The sequence below is a fragment of the Bombina bombina genome, chromosome 3 (assembly GCF_027579735.1).
Source record: "Bombina bombina isolate aBomBom1 chromosome 3, aBomBom1.pri, whole genome shotgun sequence".
Lineage (NCBI taxonomy): Eukaryota > Metazoa > Chordata > Amphibia > Anura > Bombinatoridae > Bombina > Bombina bombina.
In genome coordinates, this window is record NC_069501.1 from 329,392,175 (window position 1) to 329,414,887 (window position 22,713).

The window sequence follows — 22,713 nt, forward strand, 5'->3', positions numbered from 1 at the left end:
ACATGGTAAATAGAACCAATACCAGATATCCTCTAAGCAAACAGGGAAAACTTGTTTAAAAGGTATATATAGTATACACCTTGAAATTAATGGACTGAAAAACTGCCCAATATATCAGTATTTTATGTTGTACAAATATGGATATTATTGGTTGTTGGCTTCTGCTAGATTGGTAAATAGTCCATCTGGATAGAAATATGATTAATTTAAATATGAAACCCAATACTTTTCTTTTGTGATTTAGTCAGAGCATACAATCTTAAAAAGTGTCCATTTTACTTCTATTACCAAATTTGCTTTGTTCCCATGGTATTCTTTGTTGAAGAGATACCTAGGGAAGCATCTGGAGCACTACATGACAGGAAATAGTGCTGCCATCTAGTGCTCTTGCAAATGGATAACATTCTTGCAAAACTGCTGCCATAGTGCTCCAGACACATGCATTCTTTTAAGTTTATGCCACTGTTTTTTAACAAAAGATTCAAAAAGAACAAAGCAAATTTGATAATACAGGGAGTGCAGAATTATTAGGCAAGTTGTATTTTTGAGGATTAATTTTATTATTGAACAACAACCATGTTCTCAATGAACCCAAAAAACTCATTAATATCAAAGCTGAATAGTTTTGGAAGTAGTTTTTAGTTTGTTTTTAGTTATAGCTATTTTAGGGGGATATCTGTGTGTGCAGGTGACTATTACTGTGCATAATTATTAGGCAACTTAACAAAAAACAAATATATACCCATTTCAATTATTTATTTTTACCAGTGAAACCAATATAACATCTCAACATTCACAAATATACATTTCTGACATTCAAAAACAAAACAAAAACAAATCAGTGACCAATATAGCCACCTTTCTTTGCAAGGACACTCAAAAGCCTGCCATCCATGGATTCTGTCAGTGTTTTGATCTGTTCACCATCAACATTGCATGCAGCAGCAACCACAGCCTCCCAGACACTGTTCAGAGAGGTGTACTGTTTTCCCTCCTTGTAAATCTCACATTTGATGATGGACCACAGGTTCTCAATGGGGTTCAGATCAGGTGAACAAGGAGGCCATGTCATTAGATTTTCTTCTTTTATACCCTTTCTTGCCAGCCACGCTGTGGAGTACTTGGACGCGTGTGATGGAGCATTGTCCTGCATGAAAATCATGTTTTTCTTGAAGGATGCAGACTTCTTCCTGTACCACTGCTTGAAGAAGGTGTCTTCCAGAAACTGGCAGTAGGACTGGGAGTTGAGCTTGACTCCATCCTCAACCCGAAAAGGCCCCACAAGCTCATCTTTGATGATACCAGCCCAAACCAGTACTCCACCTCCACCTTGCTGGCGTCTGAGTCGGACTGGAGTTCTCTGCCCTTTACCAATCCAACCACAGGTCCATCCATCTGGCCCATCAAGACTCACTCTCATTTCATCAGTCCATAAAACCTTAGAAAAAACAGTCTTGAGATATTTCTTGGCCCAGTCTTGACGTTTCAGCTTGTGTGTCTTGTTCAGTGGTGGTCGTCTTTCAGCCTTTCTTACCTTGGCCATGTCTCTGAGTATTGCACACCTTGTGCTTTTGGGCACTCCAGTGATGTTGCAGCTCTGAAATATGGCCAAACTGGTGGCAAGTGGCATCTTGGCAGCTGCACGCTTGACTTTTCTCAGTTCATGGGCAGTTATTTTGCGCCTTGGTTTTTCCACACGCTTCTTGCGACCCTGTTGACTATTTTGAATGAAACGCTTGATTGTTCGATGATCACGCTTCAGAAGCTTTGCAATTTTAAGAGTGCTGCATCCCTCTGCAAGATATCTCACTATTTTTTACTTTTCTGAGCCTGTCAAGTCCTTCTTTTGACCCATTTTGCCAAAGGAAAGGAAGTTGCCTAATAATTATGCACACCTGATATAGGGTGTTGATGTCATTAGACCATACCCCTTCTCATTACAGAGATGCACATCACCTAATATGCTTAATTGGTAGTAGGCTTTCAAGCTTATACAGCTTGGAGTAAGACAACATGCATAAAGAGGATGATGTGGTCAAAATACTCATTTGCCTAATAATTCTGCACTCCCTGTAGAAGTAAATTTGAAATTTTTATTTTAATCTGAATCATGAAAGAAATGTGTTGGGTTTTCGTATAAAAATGTACAGTGTTTTATTAGTCTATTTTTAATATTATTATTATTATTATTACTTAAAGGGCCATAATACCCAAATGTTTAAACACTTGAAAGTGATGCAGCATAGCTGTAAAAAGCTGATTAGAAAATTTCACTTGAACATCTCTATGTAAAAAAGAAAGATATTTTACCTCAAAAGTTCCTCAGTAGCCACCTCCCATTGTAAAGGATTTCTAAGCAGCATTTTAGTGTGTTTGTCCTGGGACATCTGAAGGGACTAGCATCATGCACTCTCATATTATTTCACCAATCAGGTAAAGGAAGCTTACTATGAAATCTCATGAGAGTTAAGTCAAATCTCATGAGATCACAGTAAGAGTTCATGACCTCAGCACTGCTGATGCTGATTGGCTGCTGTTCATTTCTTCATTGTTTTTAATTTTTTTACCTGCAGCTGGGAGCAGCTGAGTATAACTTTTTAGACAGAACTTACTCTGCTGAGCTGAGGAAATTGTGAGGTAAAATATCTTCCTTTTTTACATAGAGATGCTCAGGTGATATTTTCCTGTCTGCTTTTTACAGTTATACTGCATCAGTTTCAAGTGATTTAGCATATGAGTATTATGTCCCTTTAATAATATATTTTATCGTCTATCTATCTATCTATCTATCTATCTATCTATCTATCTATCTATCTATCTATGCATCTATCTATCTATCTATCTATCTATCTATCTTGATTACTATTTCAGTATTTTTAAATTTGGGAAGTAACTTAAGAATCATTGATATTTAATTCTATTTTGTATTATAGGGACAGTAAAGTCAAAATTAAACTTGCATGATTTAGATCTGTTATCAAACTTACTCTGTTATCCTGGTATCCGTTATTGAAAAGAACATGAGCGTATCTTACACTACTGGGAGCAAACTGGGGAATGTTGGCTCCACCTATTTGTCTCTTGTCATTGGCCTGCCAGTTGCATTGCTGCTCTAGAGCTAACTTTAAAGGGACACTATACACTAAATACATTTCACACACCCACCTCTAATCATGGTTGCTGACATTATGGAACCTAGGTTACACTGCAGGTATCTGAAGGAGAGTTGCCACACGTGTGTAAACAGGTCAGCAATGGATTGTAGTGAAAGATAGATTTCAACATGGTGGCACCCACAACTAGAGGGAGGCAGAGTATAACCTCCGTGCAATTCTTTTAAAATGTGTTTTAATGTTTAATGTCCCTTTACATATGTTTTTAATCCCCTTTAAGGTGTTAAACACAGTTATATACAAACAATAGTGCATTTTCTTTTTGCACACTTATAAAGAGATGTACATTTGTTTTTGGACAAATTCACATTCGTCACGAAAATCAGATTTTCATTGCAAAATGAATTCACCAACGAAAATACTAAATACTTACCTTAGCATCCTCTCCAAGCTCTCCAGAGCACACTGAGGTAAATATTGTAACTACAGGGGAACTTTTGAAACATTTACATTAGTTTACACAAAAACATATGTAAATGATTAACGAAAAACTCAGTTTTCGTTTCATTTTAAACAAAATGAATACCGAATAGTGCAGCCAACAAATATTCGGGGAAACAAATTTCCCTGAATATTCGTAAAGAAAATGTTGTCCAAAAAAATTTTTTTTGGGCTGCACATGTCTATATTTATATCTATTTAATGTGAAATAAGAAATCCCACAATAGGCATGACTCTAACTGGACACATACAAAGTAATAAAGATATGTATATGTGACCAATTCTCTTCAAAATAATTAAAGGAATAAAAGCTAATGCTCCTATACAAACACTTGAAGACCCTCTCAACAGGAAAATGTGATTTAAACTTATGAGGACTACTTAGTCAACTGACTACAAATTAAGGAAATGAGCATATAACAAAATATGGTCTGCAGATTACTATAAATATAAAAACCCTTAGGTATGTAACTAGAAAATAAAGATAGACAGTACGTGGATGACCTTATAAAGAGGGAAGCCTCCTTGAACATTTCAACACACATGTAAAGTAATTGGTGCAGTTAACATACTTACTTTAAAGGCCAAAGAGGGTCATCAAACCAACAGTGCAACTTACACAGTAAATCTGTATATTTTCAAATACCACAAGAAGATGTAAAATAGACTTAGAAAAGTAACAAATACTTAATAAGGTGACACTGATTCTGTAGGTGACACTATGAAAAGACTTGTGCTTTATATATTATTCTCATAGATGTGATCTAGAAGCATGTGGTATTTATGTAGTTTTAAAAATAAGCGACTGATATCTTATTTAACAGTTGATACAATGCAATGTACAAAGAACATTAAGCTAGCTCATCATATTGTCTATATGAAGTCACAAAACTATATCTACAGACAAGCCTAACAGCAGGACAACAATACAGAGTGTTGCACGTAGAGGTAGCCTAGAAAATATCTAGCCAGTGCTTCTCATAAATGGGATGCCATAACAAAGAGGAGAGCCCTCAAAAAAAAAAATATGTTCATAGGTAGCATTAAGCTTAATTATCATCATAAAACCTAATGAGTCTCATCAATCATAAATCCTATTTGAGGACTTTTCCGGTTTATAAACAGAAATTGAGTGATAATGTCATCTGCTGGAGTTATTAAAAAATGGAATGCTTATTCAACACTGTTTCTATTTGTTATCCAATACATGTAAGAGCAGTCACAGTGACACCAAACAGGTGTTAAAGAAAAAACATGATCACCTTCAGTCTTGTACAATGTCCCAGCTATAAAAGTTGGAGAATTGTCAGTTTAAAATGTAAATAGGAATAAGATGTTCAACCAGAGCCTTGCCTCAAGAGATGCCCCAGATACACATACTTTATTAACCCATGTGTAAGAGAGCTCCAGTGAGCTGGTAACACAGCCAGTATCACAGTTTGGAAATAGAACTAACTTTTCAAAGAGCCATCCTGGTCCGCAAGTCTGGGAAGGCCAACATCTTGCTTGATATTCGAGCCTGAGGTGCCCCCTGTAAGCCATAAATATGAGTAGTGTGCATCTCAGACATGAAATTCCCATACTGAAATCCTCTGTAATCTCTGCACTCTCAAGGCATTTATCCTTCTTTACATCTCTATCTTACAGGACCACAGGGAGCTCCCTTGAAGATGTCAAGGCTAAGTAAAGTTGCAGTTGTAGTTCCATAAAGTGCTTCACAGTTGATTCCCACGTATCTAATGCTTCCATAATAGCTTACCAGAGGTTGAAGACAGCATCCACAACCAGGCAAAGGAGAGGATACTGGTAGTGTTGTAAGCAGAGCAGCATGGATCCTTAATAAAATGTGTCTATATGCAGACTAAAGGCAGCTACTGTATATTAAACTGCTTACCTGTATCACCCAGGGGTGGGGGACATACTTAGAAGTTACAACACTTGCGGGTCCACTGTAGGCTCCAAAAATCCAATATTTTAGGACTGTGATAGCTCAAAACAGATCAGTGTGTTTTTAATATTAGCAGTAAATAGTGTATTATAGCTAGCTTCTGTGCAACCACTGAAACAGCAACCTATCATGGCTGCCGCAGCGGATGCTCCCAGAAAGAATATTTTATTAAATGCTTCTGCATGTTATGTGGATGGTAAGTAGCATAGAAGTGTTCTGACAACTGTTGTAAGTTACAGTCAATAACATTTCACGACTAAAACATATAGAATATAGTTATTTTTATTTATGGCATATTTACTCCTTGCATTGTGCAGAATACTATGCTGGTGCATATACAGTATAATAATAAAATAATATAAATTATAGGTTAGCTAAACTTTCAAAACTTAGCAAATCAGCTTCAGCATTTATGTATTTTTGATTTCTGATATGGAGAATTACTATATTTTAGGGAATGTCACATGTTTACACACTACGTATACTGAATGATTATGTATTTTTATCTACAATTCCCAACACCTATCCTATAAAATAAAAGGCCAAGTGTGTTTGTCCGAAGCTGTCATGCGCAGTAGAGACAGCACAAGGACAAACACACCTGGCCTTTGAGACCCTAGCTGATCTGCGGCAGAAGTGGGCGTGGCCGGGTGTGAGCTGGGGCATGGCTGTCGTGAATGGGGCATGACCAGACGTGAATGGCCTGGAGTGGGCGTGGTCAGGCGTGAAGGGGGCGTGGCTTGGCACGGTTGCGCAATCAATAGAAGGGAGAGAGATAGAGAGGGGAGAGAGATAGAGAGGGGGAAGAGAGAGAGGGGGAGGAGAGAGAGGGGAGGGGAGAGAGAGGGGGGAGAGAGAGAGGGGGGATAGAGGGGGGAGAGAGAGAGTGGGGAGAGAGAGAGGGGGAGAGAGAGGGGGGGAAAGAGAGGGGGGAGAGAGAGGGTGTAATAACCCAAATATTATTTCTGGAATTACAATATGTACAAATATCTTTTTCACATAAAATGCTTGAACTGAACTTAATATGTGATAATGGTGTTTGTTCCTTTATTTCACAACCATTACTTATCTGAGAAACAGTGGCTATGATAAAAAGGTATTTAATTTTATGAGACAGAGTATAGGATAACATATGCTTAATGTTAGCCTTTGTCTCTCTGATCTCATTAAGCAAGCAGTGAGAGTATGGCAGAAACATATGTGTAAACAAACAAGCAAAATAAATGAATGATAATAAAGATCTTTTAGCTCACCAATTGTCAGATATGGTAAAGGTCTCAGAGTGCTGAAATACTGTGGATAAAGCAACGAAAGATGGAAGTGAGCTTGGTGAAGTAATTTAGCTGTGGAAAGCGGTACAGCAAGCTGAACGAACTCGGCGTCAGCGTGGAGGTAAGTGAAAGTTGGAGCGGCCGCCCGTGACGTCAGAGGAAGTTCCGATGCAACAGCTGTTGGAGTCTTGTCAGGCTTCAGAGGTACGATGTTCCGTAACAGCAACTGAGCAGAGAGTGTAATACGGAGAGGCACAGCATTCACAACAAGCAGCAGCAAGTAAAAGGTAACTGATTCTTGATCAGATGAGTCACAAATGAAAGAGAGGCTGAGTATAACAGGTGTAACCAGCTAATACCAAGCAATGAAGCTATAGGCTTCATTGCTTATAAAGGTAGAAAAAACGAAAATGAGGCTAAAGCAGGATTCAGTCCTTAAAGAGACAGTACTGTGACAGAGGGCCCCCCCAAAACGAACCACTCCGTGGTTCAAGGTTTCGGACGATCCGGATGCCGTCTATGAAAAATAGAAACCAACCGAGGAGCTGACAGGTTTGCAGAAGGTTCCCAAGAATCATCCTCCGAGGAATAACCCTTCCAACGGATCAAATATTGCAATTTTCCCGAAACAATCCTGGAGTCAAGAATCGTTTGAATTTCAAATTCTGTTTCTGGTACAAGTGGTGGTTGGTGAGCAGAAGGCAGAGTAGCCCCTCTCAGAGCTTTATAAGGTTTTAATAAACTTACATGAAAAGTTGGATGAATTTTATAGTGGGAAGGTAAATCAAGGGTAATTGCATTGCTATTAATAATTTTAATGATAGGAAATGGTCCAATGAAGAATTTGTTCAATTTCCTAGTAGGAGTTGTTAAACGTAAATGTTTAGTGGATAACCATACCAAGTCTCCAGGTGAGTAGGTAGGTGATGGTCTTCGTCGTAGATTATAATAATTCTGTTGTCTCTTCTGAGCAGACCTTATGTTGTCCGATAGAATTGAGAATGTTTCGGCAATTGTGTTAGTAGTATCTGTCACAACTGGACAGGCACTATCTATTTGAGTGTTGAGATGGAATGTGGGGTGAAAACCATAATTTGCAAAAAATGGAGTAGTTTGTATAGAGGTGTGATAGGAGTTGTTGTGAGCGAATTCTGCCAGAGGGAGTAAAGATGTCCAATTATCCTGATGCTGCGTTACATAGCACCTTAAATACTCTTCTAACCATTGATTGGTTCTCTCACATTGCCCATTAGTCTGGGGATGATAGGCAGTACTTAAGCGTCTTTCGATTTGTAATGCATTACATAATTCCTTCCATAACCGAGATGTAAATTGCGTTCCCCTGTCTGTTGTTATGGATTGGGGTATTCCATGTAGCTTTACAACATGTTGGATAAGTAGGTTAGCAGTTTCTAAAGATGTTGGCAATTTATGAAAAGGAATAAAATGGGACATCTTGCTGAATAGGTCTACTACCACCATAATCGTTTTATTCCCATCTGAGTTTGGTAATTCGACAATAAAATCTGTGGCTATGTGAGTCCAGGGTTTGTCTGGAGCGGGTAGAGAGAGTAGATAACCGATTGGTTTTTGTTTGTCTATTTTGGAGGTAGTGCAAGTCTCACAACATTGTATGTAAGTTCTTATATCCTCTTGCATCTTTGGCCACCAGTATGATCTTTTAATCAATTCTAGGGTTCTATGAATTCCAGGGTGTCCACTGAGTTTGCTATTATGCAGGCTTTTAAGTAGGGAATTTCTGCAAGATGGTGGTACGTATAGTCTATTGGCGTAATAAAATAATCCATCATTACGTTTTTCAAGCTTTTCCTTTGGAAAAGTGGTATCCAGGAGTTGTTCCTGTTGGAGATTCCCATCTTGTTTGAAAAGTAGTCCAATATTACTCTGTATACAGTTTTCAGGAATTACAGTGCCATGATACGTTAAGTTAGTGGGTTTCGGAGGTAATCTTGATAGGATGTCTGCTTTAGAATTTTTTAGATGCTGGTCTATATGTAATGATATAAGAAAACCTAGTGAAGAACAAACTCCATCTAACTTGTCTTGAGGTGAGAGTTTTATGTGTCTTTAGGTATTGTAAATTCCTATGATCAGTATAAATCTGAATAGGAATTTTTGTACCCTCAAGGAGGTGCCTCCAGTGCTCTAATGCTGCTTTCATTGCCAGTAACTCCTTCTCACCGACATGATAGTTTAGTTCAGAAGTAGTTAAAACGCGTGAGTAGTAAGCTATTGGATGCATAGGTTCTTGTGCTGAATTTCTCTGAGAAAGGATAGCACCAATTGCATAGTGAGAAGCATCAACCTCCAGTATATACTGGAGATTGGGATCTGGATACTTAAGAATTGGTGCTGTTGTAAAACTTGTCTTTAGGAACTGGAAGACTTGTTCAGTCTCAGGTGTCCAGTTGAAAGGTCTGTCTGTTTTAGTGAGATTTGTTAGGGGTTTTGTTATACCAGCAAAGTTTTTAATGAATTTGCGGTAGAAATTTGAAAACCCAAGGAACTTTTGGATGTCACGTTTATTCCCTGGAGTGGGCCAATCAAGGACAACTTGAATTTTGTTAGGTTCCATTGATATGCCACTTGGTGTTATATTATAACCCAGGAATGTAATATTTTGTGTATGAAAAATACATTTTTCTAACTTAGCATAAAGACTGTGTGCTTTCAATCTGTGTAAAACTGCACGGACATGTTTAACGTGTTCCTGATAGTTAGATGAATATAGGAGAATGTCATCTAGATATATTACCATGGATGTGTCTAATAAATCCCTGAAAATATCATTAATAAATCGCTGAAATGTGGCTGGGGCATTACAGAGCCCAAAAGGCATGACTGTATATTCATACAGTCCATACCTAGTTCTGAACGCGGTTAGCCACTCATCTCCTGGTCTTATTCGGATGAGGTTATAGGCTCCTCTCAGATCAAGTTTTGTAAAGATGTTTGCACCTTTTAGCCTTTCAATAAGTTCAGGGATCAAGGGTAATGGGTATCTGTCTTTAAGTGTTCTTTTGTTTAATTCCCTGTAATCTACTATTGGCCGTAAAGTTTGGTCTTTATTTCTGACAAAAAATATGCCTGCTCCAGCTGGTGAGGTTGAGGGTCTTATGAACCCTTTTCTTAAGTTTTCATTAATATAAGTTTTTAAATTCTGTAGTTCTGGTTCTGAAAGTGGGAATATGTGTCCGTAAGGTATGTCAGATCCTGGGATTAAGTCTATAGGACAGTCATATGGACGATGAGGGGGCAGATTTTCTGCCTCTGTCTTACTGAAAACTTGTTTTAGATCATCATACTCCAAAGGGAGATTTGACTCAGTTAGTGCTAGTATAGGTATCTGGGGATTGCATGTTGTCATGCAATATTCTGAGTTGAAATCAAATGTACTAGTTAACCAGTTAATTGTGGGTTGATGTATTTGTAACCATTGTAACCCTAACACTATATGAAAAATAGGAGATTGTATCACATCAAATGTAATGTATTCCCTGTGGGATGTGTGAGTGGTTACCAGGATAGGAATGGTTTGATGTGTTATTGGTCCTGTTTCTAACTTTTTACCATCAATAAGACGCACCATTACAGGTTTGTTTTTTGCAATAAGGGGAATTTTATTCAATTTTACATAATTAGTGTCAATGTAGCAGGAAAAAGCTCCAGAATCTATGACTGCTTTAGAGTGGAAGAGTCGGTGATCCCACTGTAAGGAGACAGGAAGTAAGCAGTTAGTCATTTCTGTGGTTAAGGACAACATTGCAGAACTTGAGAGTTCAGGCTTACCCTTTTTTTGTTTCTTGAGGGTTGGGCAAGTTGTAACCTCATGATCTTTTGAGCCACAATAGAAACATAGATGATTTGTCCTACGTCTTAATTTTTCTTCTGGAGACAGGGGTCCTCGGATTACTCCGATCTCCATAGGCTCATCAGATGTACGTTGTGTGTGTGATGTAAGTCTATTTTCTGTCAATTTTGTATGTGAGTCATAAGTAGATTTTTCTAACTTCCTTTCCCTGAGCCTGTGGTCAATCTTAATTGAGAGCTGCATTAATTGCTCAAGATCTTCTGGTAGATCTATTCTCGCAAACTCATCTTTAATTGCCTCTGAGAGGCCAATCCTGAATTGATTTCTAAGGGAAATCTGATTCCAACCGGAATCTTGCTGCCAAATTTTAAACTCCGAAATGTAATCCTCCACTGCCCTTTTTTGCTGTCTGAGAGACCTTAATTTATTATCAGCTGTTAGCTGTTTGTGTGGATCCTCATATAGAGAGGAAAGGGCTTTAAAAAATTCATCAATGGAGTTCAGTATAGGGTCATTCCGCTCAAATAAGCTATCCGCCCATGCTCTAGGCTCTCCTCTGAGGTAGGATATGACAGTTAATACCTTAATTTTGTCAGTGCTAAAAGTTTTGGGCTTCAAAGTGATAAAGAGTATACACGAATTCAAGAACTGCCTAAAAAGTTTTCGATCTCCAGAAAATTTTTCTGGAGGACTTACAGGTGGTTCAATAATAGTTTCTGTTTGGGGTTGTATGGGTTTTAAACTATCTTGTATGATTTTTCTAAGTGTCTGATTTTCAATCTGCAACTCCCTTAGACCAACATTTAACTGATCTACTTTTTGATCTAATGTTGCAACGTAATTTGAGAGTTCCATAGGATCCATCACTATGGTTTTTTCGTTTTGGCTTGGTATTTCTGTAATAACCCAAATATTATTTCTGGAATTACAATATGTACAAATATCTTTTTCACATAAAATGCTTGAACTGAACTTAATATGTGATAATGGTGTTTGTTCCTTTATTTCACAACCATTACTTATCTGAGAAACAGTGGCTATGATAAAAAGGTATTTAATTTTATGAGACAGAGTATAGGATAACATATGCTTAATGTTAGCCTTTGTCTCTCTGATCTCATTAAGCAAGCAGTGAGAGTATGGCAGAAACATGTGTGTAAACAAACAAGCAAAATAAATGAATGATAATAAAGATCTTTTAGCTCACCAATTGTCAGATATGGTAAAGGTCTCAGAGTGCTGAAATACTGTGGATAAAGCAACGAAAGATGGAAGTGAGCTTGGTGAAGTAATTTAGCTGTGGAAAGCAGTACAGCAAGCTGAACGAACTCGGCGTCAGCGTGGAGGTAAGTGAAAGTTGGAGCGGCCGCCCGTGACGTCAGAGGAAGTTCCGATGCAACAGCTGTTGGAGTCTTGTCAGGCTTCAGAGGTACGATGTTCCGTAACAGCAACTGAGCAGAGAGTGTAATACGGAGAGGCACAGCATTCACAACAAGCAGCAGCAAGTAAAAGGTAACTGATTCTTGATCAGATGAGTCACAAATGAAAGAGAGGCTGAGTATAACAGGTGTAACCAGCTAATACCAAGCAATGAAGCTATAGGCTTCATTGCTTATAAAGGTAGAAAAAACGAAAATGAGGCTAAAGCAGGATTCAGTCCTTAAAGAGACAGTACTGTGACAGAGGGGGAGAGAGAGGAGGGGAGAGAGCTCAAAAGAGAGGGGGGATAGAGAACAGAAGAGGGTGAATAGAGAGAGCAGAAGAGGGGGATAGAGAGAGGGAAAGAGAGACAGCAAAAGAGAGAGGGGGAGAGAGACAGCAAAAGAGAGGGGGGAGAGAGACAGCAAAAGAGAGGGGGGAGAGAGACAGCAAAAGAGAGGGGGAGAGAGACAGCAAAGGAGAGGGGGGAGAGAGAGAGCAAAAGAGAGGGGGGAGAGAGAGAGAGCAAAAGAAAGAGGGGAGAGAGACAGCAAAAGAGAGAGGGGGAGAGACACAGCAAAAGAGAGAGGGGGAGAGAGACAGCAAAAGAGAGGGGGGAGAGAGACAGCAAAAGAGAGGGGGGTAGAGAGACAGCAAAAGAGAGTGGGAGAGAGACAGCAAAAGAGAGGGGGGAGAGAGACAGCAAAAGAGAGAGGGGGAGAGAGAAAGCAAAAGAGAGGGGGAGAGAGCGCAAAAGAGTGGGGGGAGAGAGAGCGCAAAAGAGGGGGGAGAGGGAGAACGCAAAAGAGAGGGGGAAGAGCACAAAAGAGAGTGGGAAGAGAGAGCGCAAAAGAGAGGGGTGGAGAGAGAGCGCAAAAGAGAGAGGGAGAGAGAGCGCAAAAGAGAGGGGGAGAGAGCACAAAAGAGAGGGGGGAGAGAGAGCGCAATAGAGAGGGGAGAGAGAGCGCAAAAGAGAGGGGAGAGAGAGCACAAAAGAGAGGGGGAGAGAGAGCGCAAAAGAGAAGGGGGAGAGAGAGCACAAAAGAGAGGGGAGGGGGGGGGGAGAAAGCATAAAAGAGATGGGGGAGAGAGAGAGCACAAAAGAGATGGGGGAGAGAGAGAGTGCAAAAGAGAAGGGGAAGAGAGAGCGCAAAAGAGAGGGGGAGAGAGAGCGCAAAAGAAAGGGGGAGAGAGCGCAAAATAGAGGGGGGAGAGAGAGAGCAAAAGAGAGGGGGGAGAGAGCTCAAAATAGAGAGGGGAGAGAGAAAGCTCAAAAGAGAGGGGGAGAGAGAGAGCAAAAGAGAGGGGGGAGAGAGAGAGCAAAAGAGAGGGGGAGGGAGAGAGCGCAAGGGGTGGGACCGCTGTACTGCAAAAAATGGCCCGTGTGAATGGGCTTTAGGACTAGTCTAGCTATATTTCATTAGTTTCCACTAAGTATTTGTATAGATTATAATTAACTGTACTGCTATACTTAGAGTGCATAATCTACACTGACATTTTGAAGCTAGCACTAGTAGGAATAGAGAATGTCTTTATCTGCTGGGAACAGGAAGAATATATGTTCCTGCCATGTCTATTACTGTACTGTCTTTCAGTTGAATAAATTGTCTCTCTTCTAGTACAATACTATTTTATACATTCATTTATTGTTATCCTTTTAGTAATATCACTGTATTGAGGATAACATTTAACATTGACAGTTTAGTGAAATTCCATAAATTTGTTCTTCTTTAACATATTTAAAGGGACATGGAACTCCAAAAAAATATTTTGTGATTCAGATAGAGCATTAAAATTTTGAAGAACATTTCAATTTACTTCTATTATCAAATCTATTATCCGAAGCTGTCATGCGCAGTAGAGACAGCACGAGGACAAACACACCTGGCCTTTGAGACCCTAGCTGATCTGCGGCAGAAGTGGGCGTGGCCGGGTGTGAGCTGGGGCATGGCTGTCGTGAATGGGGCATGACCAGACGTGAATGGCCTGGAGTGGGCGTGGTCAGACGTGAAGGAGGCGTGGCTTGGCACGGTTGCGCAATAGAAGGGAGAGAGATAGAGAGGGGAGAGAGATAGAGAGGGGGAAGAGAGAGAGGGGGAGGAGAGAGAGGGGGGAGGAGAGAGAGGGGGGAGAGAGAGAGGGGGGATAGAGGGGGGAGAGAGAGAGTGGGGAGAGAGAGAGGGGGAGAGAGAGGGGGGGAAAGAGAGGGGGGAGAGAGAGGGGGAGAGAGAGGAGGGGAGAGAGCTCAAAAGAGAGGGGGGATAGAGAACAGAAGAGGGTGAATAGAGAGAGCAGAAGAGGGGGATAGAGAGAGGGAAAGAGAGACAGCAAAATAGAGAGGGGGAGAGAGACAGCAAAAGAGAGGGGGGAGAGAGACAGCAAAAGAGAGGGGGGAGAGAGACAGCAAAAGAGAGGGGGAGAGAGACAGCAAATGAGAGGGGGGAGAGAGAGAGCAAAAGAGAGGGGGGAGAGAGAGAGAGCAAAAGAAAGAGGGGAGAGAGACAGCAAAAGAGAGAGGGGGAGAGAGACAGCAAAAGAGAGGGGGAGAGAGACAGCAAAAGAGAGAGGGGGAGAGACACAGCAAAAGAGAGAGGGGGAGAGAGACAGCAAAAGAGAGGGGGGAGAGAGACAGCAAAAGAGAGGGGGGGGGAGAGAGACAGCAAAAGAGAGTGGGAGAGAGACAGCAAAAGAGAGGGGGGGAGAGAGACAGCAAAAGAGAGAGGGGGAGAGAGAAAGCAAAAGAGAGGGGGAGAGAGCGCAAAAGAGTGGGGGGAGAGAGAGCCCAAAAGAGGGGGGAGAGGGAGAACGCAAAAGAGAGGGGGGAAGAGCACAAAAGAGAGTGGGAAGAGAGAGCGCAAAAGAGAGGGGTGGAGAGAGAGCACAAAAGAGAGGGGGAGAGAGAGCGCAAAAGAGAGGGGGAGAGAGTGCAAAAGAGAGGGGGGAGAGAGAGCGCAATAGAGAGGGGAGAGAGAGCGCAAAAGAGAGGGGAGAGAGAGCACAAAAGAGAGGGAGAGAGAGCGCAAAAGAGAGGGGGGAGAGAGAGCACAAAAGAGAGGGGAGGGGGGGGGAGAAAGCATAAAAGAGATGGGGGAGAGAGAGAGCACAAAAGAGATGGGGAGAGAGAGAGTGCAAAAGAGTGGGAGAGAGAGAGCGCAAAAGAGAAGGGGAAGAGAGAGCGCAAAAGAGAGGGGGAGAGAGCGCAAAAGAAAGGGGGAGAGAGCGCAAAATAGAGGGGGGAGAGAGCAAAAGAGAGGGGGGAGAGAGAGAGCTCAAAATAGAGAGGGGAGAGAGAAAGCTCAAAAGAGAGGGGGAGAGAGAGAGCAAAAGAGAGGGGGGAGAGAGAGAGCAAAAGAGAGGGGGAGGGAGAGAGCGCAAGGGGTGGGACCGCTGTACTGCAAAAAATGGCCCGTGTGAATGGGCTTTAGGACTAGTCTAGCTATATTTCATTAGTTTCCACTAAGTATTTGTATAGATTATAATTAACTGTACTGCTATACTTAGAGTGCATAATGTACACTGACATTTTGAAGCTAGCACTAGTAGGAATAGAGAATGTCTTTATCTGCTGGGAACAGGAAGAATATATGTTCCTGCCATGTCTATTACTGTACTGTCTTTCAGTTGAATAAATTGTCTCTCTTCTAGTACAATACTATTTTATGCATTCATTTATTGTTATCCTTTTAGTAATATCACTGTATTGAGGATAACATTTAACATTGACAGTTTAGTGAAATTCCATAAATTTGTTCTTCTTTAACATATTTAAAGGGACATGGAACTCCAAAAAAATATTTTGTGATTCAGATAGAGCATTAAAATTTTGAAGAACATTTCAATTTACTTCTATTATCAAGTTTGCTTCATTCTCTTGGTATCCTATGTTCAAGGAACAGTATTGCACTACTGATAGCTAGCTGAACACATCTGGTCAGCCAATGACAAGAAGAATATATGATTAACCACAAATTAGCAGCTAGCTCCCAGTAGTGGATTACTGTTCTACCTAAGTGTGTTTTTCAACAAAGGATACCAAGCACAAAGTAAATTAGATTATATATGTTCTATCCGACTCCTGAAATAAAAAAATTGGGTTTCATGTCCCTTTAAATATCTTATACATTTAAAGTAATTTATACTATACACACATATAGGGGTTGTCTGTATAACTTATGGAAAATATCACTAATGAGAACAGGGGTTCCTCACCCAATTAATTCCTTCAATGACATGGATAGCAGGCAATTTTCGCAGAGCCTGTGCACAATCATAATTTTAAACAGCTGAAAGAATAGAATTCAGCCATGTTTTATAAAATAATAAAAATAATAATAAAAATCTTAAAAATGATATTGCAGGCTGTCCCTAACCTTATATGAAAAGGGATGTTTCAGTACAATATTTTGGCCAAAGAAAACCAAATAGCCAAGTCCTACTCTAATTAATTTTAATATGTGATTTTTTTTTTCTTTTCTTTTATACTGTGCATATTTAACTTGGATTTTATTTGCAACCTATGTCAAATACCTCTAAAGAGAAAAGGGGTGGGTTAATTTCTACCTAACTTTATTAACTGTTTCATTTTTATAACATACAAATGGATGCCTGCTAGATTATACTAATTTTTATTAATTATCTTAAGAAACAAGAACACAAGTTATTGTTTTTCTAAAAAATAACAATTTACAATAAAAAAAACTATCTGCAAACTTTAAAATAAATTTGCTAATTTACTTTTCTAAAGAAATTGCTCTAAGTACATTTAAAATCTGCATTTTTTTATAGTGTCCCAAATGCTAAATGACAGAAATATGTCAAGAATGTGTTTTCATAAGGAAATTATTTGGTCAATCATTTGTCTTTCACACCAGGTTTAACTGGAAATAGAACACTCCCTGGTGTGAGATGCCTGGTGTTCATGATGAATTATCTCCTAAAGCCACAACAAACGCTTGCTTCTTCTAACAGGTGTTGTGAAGAAGGTAAAAAGGAGCTGGAAAAACACTTTGTGGAGGGTCTATTTCTGTACTGTAGGAAGTTGACACTGACAGAAATGCAGACAATTATCAATACATCTAAGAAATAAAGCAATCAATAAAAATACCACCAATAATGTATTATGAAATAAGATAAAAAATATATATTTGACAAAAATTAAACTAAGAAAAAGTAAATAAGTTAATATTCCTGATGTTTATTCATGGAAAATGTGTAATTATAATGCATGTCTTGCTTTATGTTAAAAAAGATAGTGACAGATTTTTTTTATCTGCAAATTTACGTTTCTATATATGTGCTTCAAAATAAATAACACTTGGATTTGACAAAATCCAAAGAGTCACATATTTGTCTAATTGTTAAAGTATTGGAAATTATTATTTAGATTATTTGCTTGTGTTCATAAAAATGTATGATCTTATGGAGGAATAAGAGTACAAAAAATTGCTTATTATCTATACATTTTGTAAAATGTTTTATAGTTGTATCTAGTGGTAAATGGATATTATCTATTGATTGTAATTTCCTAGGTTTTTGTTGTGTTTAAAATATCATGGTTTGAGATTTTTTAATTATTATTATTATTAATATGATTATTATTATTATGAAAAATAATACATTAAAAATATTTAAACGTGCTGCCAAGGTCTGTCACTATTTCCAATCAATTAGAATTTCCATGCAAGAACATTTCAGGGTCCTATTCAAAGCAATATGAATTTACACATTAAAACATTAATCAATAAGTAAAGTCACCTAACTAAATAAAGAAATCATAGTATTTTTGTAGAATATTATCCTTAAAGGATTACTTTCTGTTATAATTTTTAAGCTAAACAACTAACATATTAAAGTTAATAAACATTAATTAAAACCTACTGACCTATATTTTCTCCAAAACGAAGTTTCATAACGTTCTAAAAGTTATATCTTTTATTCGCCGATGATGTCACGTTATCCTGCCCACTATTTTCAGCACTGAGTGTTCAAAATACTTAAACCAATAACTTTGTGTTTAAAGCGCCATTTTGAAACCTAGGTATTGTAAACGGATTGGTACAGAGCAAAGGATACCCACGGAGTGGGTTTTGAAAACAATTAAATTTGCAGACAAGATTTCTGATATACGGTAGAGATATGTTAATGAAATGCTATTGATAAAAAGCGTATTTGGGGTAGTTAGTTAGTAACAGGCATAGAAAATATTTACTTACAGTGGCCCTTTAAGAGGTGGTAGGCCCATATTATGTTAAAAAACGTTTTTAAAATGTATTAAATGTTCTTACTTATAATTACCAATATGGGGCCAGATTACAAGTGGAGTGGTATTTGATGCTCCCACGTCGGGTAGCGCTCATTTTACAAGTTGAAAATTAAAAATTTCCACTCGCATGCTAACCAGATGTACACAAAAAGCTGAAGTTAGAATATCTTGAACGAGTTAACGTATTCTCCCATAGAAGTCAATGTAGCAAAAAAATTGGAAAAAAACTCAACTCGAGAGCAAACACGATCATGTGTGAGCCCGACATGAAAGTATTAATATTTTCCATTGCAATGTTCTTCACTTATAGAAATATCTATTTAAAAATACATAGAACATATTCTGCTATGTGCAGAACATTGGAATGCAAAATATTTATAGTAAATACACAGTATAACACTATTAAATATGAATATTGCATTAATATGTTTTTTCATGTTTTTATCTACTTGGCTGCAAAGGGTTCCAATGCACTTTTATATGTATATATAGGTATAGATATGTACTTATGTGTTTTATATGTTTATATGCATCTGTAAATACATATATGCACACATAAATACATATATATATATATATATATATATATATTTATATACATCCATATACACATTTAGAGATATGTATATGTATCTCAATGATAAAGCCCTTTGCCTGCCTTTTTTTTTTTACACCTGAGGCCTCATATCTTTGAGCCCTTATAACTTTTTTGTGCAATATGTTTTTTAAATAATTTTTATTAGATAGTGTTATTATGATTGTAACAGTATTCTTTTATGTATTTTTGATGTGTTCTGTGACACTTTTTTGTTTTATGAAATAGTTAACCAGAGTTCTGAGAATGCGCCATCCTGACGTGCGTTAACTTCAATTGTGATGAACTTGCAAACAGCGCTCATGTGTAACTGTTAGCGCACCACTCATAATCTGGCCCAATATCACTAAATCTTTATAAAGACAGCTGACATTAAAGAGGAGAACATATCTCCTTACACCTCTAGTACATTTTTGTAACATAATGGATGTGAATGAGAGTCATTTGCTATTGATTTTAAGGCCTTTACAGTATTTCTTGTGTTAAATTGGATACGTAGTGATAGTGTAGTGCTGATAGCTAAAGGACACTATTTTTATAACATCAAAGCAGGCCCATGACATGTAGATAGTGAGGTTAATACGACATATACATATTTTTTATATAGGTAATAAGGAGACCTGCCATTCTTATTTACTTTTTAATAAATGCCACTTGCTGTTTAAAATTCTTCTGAGAATGTTAATGCAAGAGGACATTTTCTCCTAAACAAATGAAGAGCACTGACTTTTGAAGTCTATTCTTGGATAAATGTTTCCATGGGCATATGACTTGTTTAACCCTGAAACTGGTATAATGATAATGGTAAAATCAAAACATTTTTCTCAGTTCAATCATAAAAAAACATTCTTGCAAAGACTCACGATATGCTGGTAATTTAGTAGCACTTTTAGAAAACAAACACTTTTTTTTATAGTTAAATCAGACCTGTGGCTCAATCAGACTTTTCTTCAAAACCAGGTAATGGCTATTATGGCCCCCATTTATTAGCATGGGGAAAGCCAATGTTCTCAAGAGGGAGGCAGCATTGGCCACTGGAATTTAAAATTGTGCAAGCTGTAATAAACAAATATGCACTCATGAAGGAAGTTCATATTGATAAAGAGCAAATTATAACTGATTTGAGTGGCAGAAAAATGTCTTGAACCCATGCACTTAAGTGGTTAATCCATATTATGTCCATACATCACACTAAATGCTGGAACATTTTGTATGAAGATAGATAAATCCTAAAATGCAGAATTATATTGCAGACATCTTGATGTTGACTCATAAGTAATATTATGTCCATGCATTTCAATCGTATTCAATATTTCACAGTAGTAGCCTATAAGACCTGCTGCAACTGTCTATCTCAAAGAGCACAAGACTGGTGTTACATTTAAAAAGCTATATTTTAAACTATGCGCAATGCTTAACAAATTATATTTCTACAAAACCTACCCTAAGTGTAATAGGGGGTGTTACAGACAAATCATCAGATTATAATGTCAGAGGTTAATAAAAATTTAAATCATGCTAAAATGTATAACAATGTAGCCTATTATAAGTTCCAGGGGCCTCAAATTATTTTGCTCTGTGTTATTTATGTATTTATTTATTTATTTAAAGTCAGGGTTTATGGTTACCAACTCATTTTTTAACAAGCTCCCTGACAGGTACTCACCTTCTGAGAATGATACTAGTAGATTGGAGCTGGGACTGGCTTGCTGATATCACTTATACAAGAAGAATCTAATAATAATAATAATAATAATAATAATAGTATTGGACCTGTCTTTGCATATCATATTTATCATGCCTTAAAGCGACACTGAACCCAAATTTTTTCTTTCGTGATTCAGATAGAGCATGACATTTTAAGCAACTTTCTAATTTACTCCTATTATCAAATTTTCTTCATTCTCTTGGTATCTTTATTTGAAATGCAAGAATGTAAGTTTAGATGCCGGCACATTTTAGGTGAACAACCTGGGTTATTCTTGCTGATTGGTGGATAAACTCATCCACCAATAAAAAAGTGCTGTCCAGAGTACTGAACCCCAAAAAAATAAAGATAGCAAGAGAATGAAGAAAAATGACAATAGGAGTAAATTAGAAAGTTGCTTAAAATTGCCTGCTCTATCTGAATCACGAAAGAAAAAATGTGGGTTCAGTGTCCCTTTAAATATCCATATGTATTTTAGACATTTATTATAGTATTATATGCACATTTTACTCAATATCTGAAACAGTTATACTCTTTGCACACAATTGTTATCTACACTATAGAGGGATGTGTGTTCCATTTTCGTTTTCAGTACATAATTTATAGTTAAAAAACAACAACTATTCTCTGTAAAATTACTTGGAAGTTGAAAAAGTTATTCTTACCTTTGTTGCATTGCTGCTAGCGGCTGCTAGGGAACTGGTTTAGTTTGCAATTAGTGTCTCTTAAAGGGACATTTTTTTCAGTACTAAGTGATGGTAAATCCTAGAGTTTGTAAAACTTTAGGACTTACTATTGGAACAAATAAAGGGGAATTTCATTCATGAAGTATAAAATACTTCATTTTGAAAGCTCCTTTATTTGTTTGCAGCGTTCGCTGCACTGAGCTGCTAAGGCAGCCCACGGCAGAACGCTATATTGCTGAGAGGTGACGTATATTGCGGCGCAAAGCCGGATTTCCTGCACGGCTATTGGCTAAGAGGTGGAAACATCACCTTTCAGCCAAATAGCGTTCTGCCTTTGTGCTGATGTGTCTCCCAAAGGATAAAATGGGGATCATAAATTCAGTAAAAGTGTGCCCCCATTGTCACTGAGCTGCAATGTAGCTGGTGGGAGCTTTCTTTAAAGCTTGTTTACACAAAATAGACAGTGTGTTCGCAAAAATAAAAAATGTTTTCTGTGTAGTAACACTTCATATTATGCTTATGCATATGCAGTTTCACTCTACCTTCACAAGATTTGCCACACTGGGAAACATTGCCATTGAAAAGCAGGCAAGACTGATACGGCTTTGAATATTAGAAACCCACAGGTTTGTTTCAAGTTCAAGGTAAATGCGAAAAAGTATACTGTGTACACATATCCTGGTTGTATTTACAGCCCAGGGTAAACATCTATAATGAGAACATGGTCTGCTCATTTCCACGTCAACCTATTAGCAGTTTCAGGAAAATACAATTGGGTGGCTACTTGGTACTGCTGTGCAGAGCTGCAGCATTATTGTTTGTCCAGGGATGGTTTTAATTTCCAGTACATTTCTGGTTACATTATTTTTTTTACCCCTTTTTACACATTAGAAGCAAATTTTGATGCTTGAATTTAAACACTATTGTAAATCATATATACAAAGGGGTCAATTTATCAAGCTCCGTATGAAGCTTGATGCCACTTGTTTCCGGTGAGCCTTCAGGCTCGCCGGAAACAGAAGTTATGACTCCATAACTTGTCCGCCTGCTCTGAGGCCGCGGACAGAAATCAACCCGATCGAATACAATCTGGTTGATTGAAACCCCCTGCTAGCGGCCGATTGTCCGTAAATCTGCAGGGGGCGACATTGCATATGCAATGATAAATGGTGACAGCGTACGCTGTCGGCATTTATAAATGTTAGGCGGACATGATACGCTACATCGTATCATGTCCTCTCGCACATTAATAAATACACCCCATAGAGTGATCCACACAAATTATATATTGCTTTGTTAGTTTGGCAGGCCCAGCAGATTCAGAATATACCATTATTATATTTATAGTTCATTGCAAGAAATATATATTTTCATGTGA